Below are 8,536 nucleotides of genomic sequence, written 5' to 3'. Positions count from 1 at the left end.
GCAGGTGACAAAGATACTCGAAGGAGCACTACTGGCTATGTGTTCACGGTTGGAGGCACAACAGTAAGCTGGGCTTCAAAGCTGCAGAAAGTGGTTTCACTTTCTACCACGGAAGCAGAGTATGTAGCAATGACGGAGGCAAGCAAAGAAATTCTGTGGCTTCACAGATTCTTAGAAGAGCTTGGATTCAAACAAGACAATTGTGTTTTGTACAGTGATAGCCAAAGCGCTATCCATCTTGCGAAGAACTCGGTCTTTCATTCAAGGACAAAGCACATTGAGGTGAGATATTACTTCATACGCACTCTTTTGGAAGAGGGATAGCTAAAGCTAGGAAAGGTGCATACAAGTGAAAATCCTGCAGACATGTTTACAAAGGTGGTCAACAAGGAGAAGTTGAGCTTTTTCTCATCTTCAATCGGCATTCAAGGATAAGAAGCCAGAATGGAAAGCAGTCACAGGTTTGGTTTGGAGATCAGTCTCCAAGTGGGAGATTGTTAAGTATGGAGCCTGATTTACCCTTGTAATTTTCTGTGGTAAAAGCGCACATTTGTAAGGCCCCCATTATGAGGAGAAGCCATCGCGCGTGAAGGAAAATCACTCACCGGAAACCAAAATTTTCACGGACAAGAATCAGGGAAAACTTTAAAGGCCTCGGGGACGGAGGCCCCCGATACATTTTTTCGCCGGAATATTATGGCCGGACGGCGACCGAAAAGTGGTCGGAAAACAACCGGTCGGTTGGCCGGTGGCCGGTAGTCAATGGCCAATGGCCGGTGGTCGGAAGTCAATGGCCGGTGGCCGAATTCAAAAGCGGACTTGTCTTCTCAAGGGCGGCCACACATGGGCGGATTGGAGGGTCCGATTTGGACTTATTCGCACAAGGGCGGCTACACATGGTTGTCTCTCATAAGAGAGGGCAGCCCTTTTGGCCTATAAAAGGAGGCCATTTCTACATACATTTCATAGTGTGAAGTTGATGCAACAAGGTGAGTGTGAGGTGGTGAGAGTGAAGCAAGGCAGGAGCTCCATTAAGGGTATAATCCCTTTGTAAACTACTTCTTGTTTTGAAGTACTAAATCCATTGAGTGGCTGCTTTCCCGTGGACGTAGCCCACATTGGGTGAACCACGTATATCGTGTGTACTCTCTCTCTCTCTCTCTCTCTACTCTATAATCTCGTGTATTTAAATCTGTCTCTCTCCATTAAGTAATCTACTCAATTATCCATCAAGATTTTACATATAAATTATGTTATTCTTTTATTTAATCAGATAAATTTTCTAAACTAATCAAGTAAATGTGGTATATCTCATTTCCACTTCCATCTTTAAAACATTTGTCAAAACATAGTAACTTTTGTTTTCAGCTTTAGATAATCCCTCAAAAAACCGTTGTTCTATACTTTTAAACAGCTTGTTGGTTGATTGGCTTAGACAAAAAAGCACTCAACAAAACAAATCAACCCCTCTACATTAAGTTTGAGTAAAAAGTTTCAAAATTTGTACAATCTAGTTTGTTGGTTGCTTGGCTTAGACAAAAAAGCACTCAACAAAACAAATTAGTTCCTCTACATTAAGTTTGAGAAAAAAATTCCAAAATTTGTACAATCTAGTGTAGATAAGCCATGCCTTAAGTGAAAATAGCCATGAAATCTAGACTGTTTTAGTCACGACATCTCCATCATGGTAAGCAATGTAAGTCATATTATATAGTGCACTTTATCATCAAAGTGACATCATGATTATGCTAGTAGCTCCTTAAAAAAACCCGTCATTAAAATGAAATCACAAGCTCGTCGAACTCAGCTCCTCTTTTTTTACAGTTATCACAACATTCCTAGTAAGTTTGTAGCTATACCCTAGGTGTTTAATGCCTTATATTGGCATTAGCAGCCTAACCCTGCAGTAAGATCGTGATCAATTTGAGTCAGCATGTGAAATAACGAGCACACAACCAAGGCCATGTACATATTGCCATGCTTGTACATGATCTAAACAGGTACTATGTAATGCCAGTCACCTCAAACCAAAAGAGATCGCAAAAAAATTTCAGAAATGCTAGTCCATGCCTTGGTGTATGGCACCCTATACCATCACAATCATACAATATACCTGGCATGTGAAAACGGCCCATCATAAATCCATACAAAACCTTTTTTTCCCGCTAAGTATCCTTTATGCTTAACAACAACAATTCAATCAATTACTGTGAAAAGATCACATGCGTTTAAAAAACCAAAGATAATATGGACATGTTTTTAATACATGATCGCTAAATATCAAGCCAAACCATTTTTTTGTATATCATATGAAAACCCGAGCGCCTGCTGCAAAAAACCAGTAATTTTGGTTTTTACAGATTGCGGACCTGAGAAGCGCCCTCTTTTGCCCCACAAGCTCCATGGTTAGAGAGTAGGCAAGCTTCCATAACAAAGTCACAATGTCTCTTTATATCAACACAAACAACACGCAAAGAGACTAAGTGGCTCAAGGCCAAACTCACATTTCTATAGAGGTTTGATGGTGATGCAAACGAGAAGTATTGCAACTGACTCCGTTCCCAAAGCTACGGCTTCAAGCAGCAGCCATGTATCATGTGGGTGCACAGAGCTTTTATGTGTGGTTTACACTGTATGCAATAGGCATGAACCAGTCAATATGGCTTCCAGCAGAAGCAACTACCTTGGCCCCATAGGGGGACCGAGTGAAAGAGAGGAGGTGAACAACATCGTCATGTAGCATGTGTGTGCATAGAGCTCCCATGTGCGGTATACACTGCAAGGGACAGGCGTGAACACCTCGATAGACTCAAGATCATTTACTACAATACTTAGTGTTGTCCTCCAGTGTATTATGGGGTATTGCTTTACTTTCAATACGCCTTTGAAAGCCATTTATCCAAATTATGCTTTAAGGGGCCACTCCCATATAGAAAGAAGGGGGAAGCGGGGGGTGGGGAGGGGGGGGAAACCACTTTTTATTTATATGTATTTTGAGGGTTTGTGGTAAAGAAGTCCTAAACCTGTCAAAAAGAGTCAGGGTTCTTTTACTGGGATTAAATTCTAGCTGTAAGTTTACTTTTGTGTGTGTGTGTACCCGCCTTGTCCTAGGCACCATACACAATGGGCCGATAGTAGTCCCATTGTGAATGGGCCTACTACCTAATTAGAGAAACGAGGTTAGTATGGTTAAAATGTAGGCCAGGCCACTCATTCTGAGAAAGAGATTTTATGATTTTATTAATTATGTCACTTCTCTTTAATCCATTAAGGCAAAATTTGTGGATAAGTATCTTGATATCTTCCCATGCTTCTTATCTTCCCATGCCAAGAAGCAGTTAGAGGAGGAGTACATAATCAAGTATACTATTCTTTTTTATGAAATCAATGGGTGGGATATATAAGAGTTCGAGTCTTTCAAAGTAAACCGTTGGTCATAACTTCCCACACAAGGGTTATGGAGAGTAATTGTAAAGTTAAGGAACTGTACTGAAGTAGAAAAGAAGCCGGTTGATGTTTTAAACCCTTGTCCATATTTTGGTTCTATTGTTAGGCATTTAGGGTAAATATGACTGATTTCTTTTAAGAATGTTTTATTGTTGAGGCTTAATATGTCATCCTTATATCTATAAGTGTGTTTAAATAGTGAAAGTTTATGATAGTTGTTTTTTGTCACCCATGGTTTTGAGAAACCAATTGTATTCAAAGAAGACCAAGTTTAAATTACACATAAGAGGTGAGCATGAAAAACCCATGAGAATGCCTAGGCTTTGGTTAAAGCACTATCCTCCGAAAAGAATAGTGCAATTATCAAGGACCCAAGATATATTTTTAAATAGTTTATCCTCATCGAAGTGTAAGGGATGAGAAGACTGTTTTTCCCTAATCCATCTAGGTTTTTTGGAGAGAGACATGTAGAAGAAACCATTCATTCTAGCATGTTTAAAGGCAAGATTAATAATTTATAATAGAACATCTTTCAATCCTAGTTCTCCTTCCAGGCGTATGTTCTCATAGCATTGAGTAATATCAGATGTGAAGAGATGAAATTTTTGTTTAGGGAGGTTAAGAGTAACTTCTGTGGAGTTTTTACCAGCCAAAAAGGGTTATAGTGTATTTGGGGAAGTTAGAGCAGATTTTTTGTTTAGAGGCGCATACAAATTCACATTTTGAAAGTACTAAGTCAAGGCAAAGGGTGATATCCTTGGTAATGTTATGAGTTTGAGGAAATATCTTGCCTTGGGCTTTCTAATGAACACCAAGCAAACAAGCAATTAACATACTTGTTTTTGTTGGGCAGATGCGCCGCTTTGTAGCACAGGCCTTGTTGATGATGTTGCTAGCCTGCAAGGCAAGCATTCTAAAGCGGTACGACCCCAGTGCTTAACACTGCAACAAACACTCTCTGTCTCCCTTCTCTGCTAAATTTGACGACAAAAACACATGAGTGATCGGCCCTCAGGATACTCGCATAGACAAACTTTGAGCAAGCTCTTCAGTGAATGGTGCAACCTGTGGAAACTTTTGCGGTGGGTCTCGCCTCCCTACTCGGCGGTATATGGACATTGATGGAGATCTTTTACGTGCCCACCTCCCCGATCATCACGTGCTGCTGTTGGGGTATTGATGGACATCTGTTGGGGTATTGAAGTCTGTCTATATTTTTCCAATGGTTGCTCAACTAGAGATTATTTGGTACCCAACACCCTACGTGCTTGGCATGAATATGTCAAAGGGAAACCAAAATTTTGTGGCCTTCCTGGAAAGAAATGACTCCAATTGTTGCAGGTTACAATTGGGAGGTAGAGGTGCACCGTATCTATAGTGACAAAAAGCTCATCTATTTTTTTTTTCAAATGCCATTTTTCTAGATTTTTGTCTATGCCTATAGTATAACAAACATAAATAGATGAGTGTCTAAATGTACAAGAGAAAGTGTCATTGTGGTCATTACTATTTGCACTTTGAGTTTATTCACGATTCTCATTGTTTTTGTTACACTTCTCTAACTCATTTAAGGATTCAAAAAACTTTATGGATCCATAATGCATGACAATCAGTTAAGTCATCTTGTTACTTTCTTTTGTCAACTCATTTTGACAGCTTCAGTGATAATATACTAACCATGTTCTCTTAGATTTTCCAAAACGTGCCTTCCTTGCTACTCACTCAAATCTCTTAATTAATCCCTATCTTCTTGCTTACTGGTTGGCTATACAAACATTTTCATACACGGTTGTGCCACAATCCTCAATGAGTTAACTTATACCATTCAACGAGACCACACAGGTCTGTCAACCAAAAGACGTCCTTCTTTCACTATACACACTACAACATGCAGTATTTCTAGTACTCCTTCGTAGCTGATTCCGATAAACCATGTTGAATATAAGGTCATATAATTAGAATGATTTTTTTTAATTTTTCTTTTTCAAATTTTCTTTTAAAAGTAGCTTACAAAATCCCCTTGCTTAGTTTCTTTATTGGACCTACTTTTGGACCTTCGTATTATTATCACACAACAATACTCTCTAGTGCCACCCATCCCTACATTGATCACAACTCTCATTACAAACTTTTAACATGTTAATACACTTAGTGTTTGCTTCCATTAGTTTTACCATTAATAAGATGTCATTTTTACTACTTTGTCTTTAAGCATTCCTCTTGTAGATAAAGCTACGTGCGATGGTTTCACATCAAAGACACTTCAGGTATAAATTTTACACACAACCCCTTGGTCACACTGGTTGAAACATGGTGCATTTTCATGCAAGAATATTATGGATTGAACTAAATTGGCATGGAAAAATTTCTACACACCTACTCTTGAAGAGGGTAGGACTCTCCGCTCCACATCTTGTTATGGAAACTTATGATTACTAACATGTGTATTAGAGTGCCTAGGCCTCGTGAGGAAGGACTCTCTGCTTTGCAATAATGTTATGGAAATTTATGGCTGTTGATACATGTGTACTAGAGTGCCTACGCCTGGTAAGGCCAGGACTCTCCGTGGTTACATTGTATGTGGAACTGGCCCACCACATTTGGTATGGATTGATATGACCGGATATGATGAATTGATATGGCAAGGTGGAAGGGTGACAGATGGTGGTCTATTTGGAACAACATTTCTGAACAATGTTGCACTTTGCACCTCCACACATTTACTTCATTTTATGCACCCCCATCACACCATACACGTGGTACACAAATTTTCACTTTTAAAAGGCTTCCTACTAATCATTATTGCTCTTTTGGTTTTTAGTTACTCATTGTGCTATGCAGGCATGTGCCCCGCATCTAGTACCTCGCACTCGACTCCACCACTTATGTATCTCACAACTGAGGGCAGATGCTTTTTCAACCCCAGAGTATGTTATGGATATATACATTTATTACTCAAGTACTCATTAGGAGCTATGGTCATTTGTGCCAACCGGCAAATGTTTTTTCATTTTGAGCATTGAAGAATCTATAATAAAAGACATGCAAGAGGGAAACGCTCACTCTTGCACAGGGGAAGATTTCACCCAGTGCTTGTGTGTTTCTTCTCTCCTCTCCTCTCTTCTCTCTTGCCGTGCCGGTGTGACTCTTCGCTCTAGGAAGCACATCTGCATGTTCTCCCTTGCTCTATGTTTCTCTCTATCTCTCTCTGTTCGTGTATCACGCAATTATGCGCTTATGGGATTGCCAGGTATGTCAAGTAGTCTGTATTATGCTTTGCAGTACATTATTCTTGGCATTTGCAGGGTCTCTCATGCCTCCGTATACAACACCATGTGCTTTCAGTAGATAACCATTTATATGGTAAGAGTGAGATTTTTTTGAAAAAAGCATTTTTCAACCAAATTTGCTAAGTCCAGTAGGGTTGTCTTCTCCAATTGGAGAGTACTGACAAGCTCAGTTAGACAACTAAGTAAAATTGATAGAGCAAGATATGAGTTTTTAGGAAAAGTGGGTATGTGGTTAAGTCCTTTAGCTAGGATTTTTTGAAATGTGGTATTCCTAACCAGATCAATACTACAAGTACAAACATTCTTGCCATAAGTATCAAAATCTTTACAAAAAGGGATATATTTATCACAAGCACACTCAAAGACTGTGTTGTGTCGTAAAAAATCATTACAATAAACCAGATTCTTAGGCAAGCCTGTGCCGACTATCTCGATTGTGCTGGCACCCACCTTAGGCAAGCCTATACCTTTGCGTCAACTAACCTCATGTGGCTGTAGTTGTGAATTTGTTTCTCGCTTTCCCAGCTCGCTATGTATAACTGACCAGCTCCAATTGCTCACATGAACTTCATGAGCTACATTTGCAAAGTGTTCCCGGTTATGCATTGATGGTACTAGCTTGCAACAACAACAACATATGAGGATCGTGCCAAAGGCAAGATTCATGAGTGTTGCAAGACAGTTCTACAGGGTTGAGCCATGCGCGATGAAGAAGTGTGACGCTCCACAAGGCATAGGCTACTCAAGTCGAGGCTACAGGAGGTTGGATGAAGAGCCATCATGAGATTAGGATTGTCATTGCGGTAGCAACATGCAAGTGTCAAAACATATAACTATGATATTCCATCCGGCCTGATCTGCTCATGGCGAGCTGAAAGAAGCATGCAAGGCTCACGGAATAGGCGAGACTTGGCTCACGGAATGGTTGCTGACACAGACTGTCAACGTTAGTTTTAAATTTTGAAACTAACGTTGATTTTGAATTTGACAAAGCTTGACGGAACTAAACGTCAAATTTGAAGTTTTAGTAGAGGTAGTTATTGACTCTTTCTCCTCCATTAGCTAGAACTACAGCTCAAGCTTTGTTGAATGTCGTAGCAACCAATGCACAAAACTGGACTTTGGAGTTTTAGTATGTATGCTCTAGTATTATTCTAGCATTTGAATGTCTTGGTTTTGAGGTGGCAAGATTCACAAAAATTATACAAGAAAGCAAAGTGTTAATATGGGCACTCGTGCGCAAGCATCACTCGGAGGATTGGTCTTGGACTACTTGTGCCTTGTTGTCAGCAGATGGAATGCCTAGGATGGGAGCAAATCGGTAAATAAAAGATTTCAAAATGACAAGAGTATGGACCTTGTGTATCAAGGTTGTGGAGGCGGGTTCGTAGGGGTGGCTGCCCTGATAGCCGATGTAATTATGATCCCTGGATGTTGTCATGGCTTAACATGAGCATGACAAAACCTTGTAATTTTTTTAGGCTCCTCAATATAATCCACTCACAATGGTGAGTTTGCTTAAAAAAAAAAAAAAAGAGACCCAAAACTTGTCATGGAGTTTTACGTGTGGGATAATGGGATTTTTAAAGCCTCAAACTAGAAAAGGCAAGTCTTGTTGGAATAATGCTCACAAAGGTGCCCTAGGAAAATCTTTTAGTCTGGCTCCCAACTTTTGTTTGTCCAGTTCTAGTTGTGAGAGCATTCACTAGTTATTATTGATGTCCATGGGGAGTTTTATGCACAATTTCATAATACGGGCCACATTGTGTCCTACCATAACATCTTAAACTCCTCTATGG

This window comes from Adiantum capillus-veneris, chromosome 9 (genome assembly GCF_014529385.1).
Source record: "Adiantum capillus-veneris isolate H3 chromosome 9, ASM1452938v2, whole genome shotgun sequence".
NCBI classification, from domain to species: domain Eukaryota; kingdom Viridiplantae; phylum Streptophyta; class Polypodiopsida; order Polypodiales; family Pteridaceae; genus Adiantum; species Adiantum capillus-veneris.
This window is presented reverse-complemented; position numbering follows the sequence as displayed.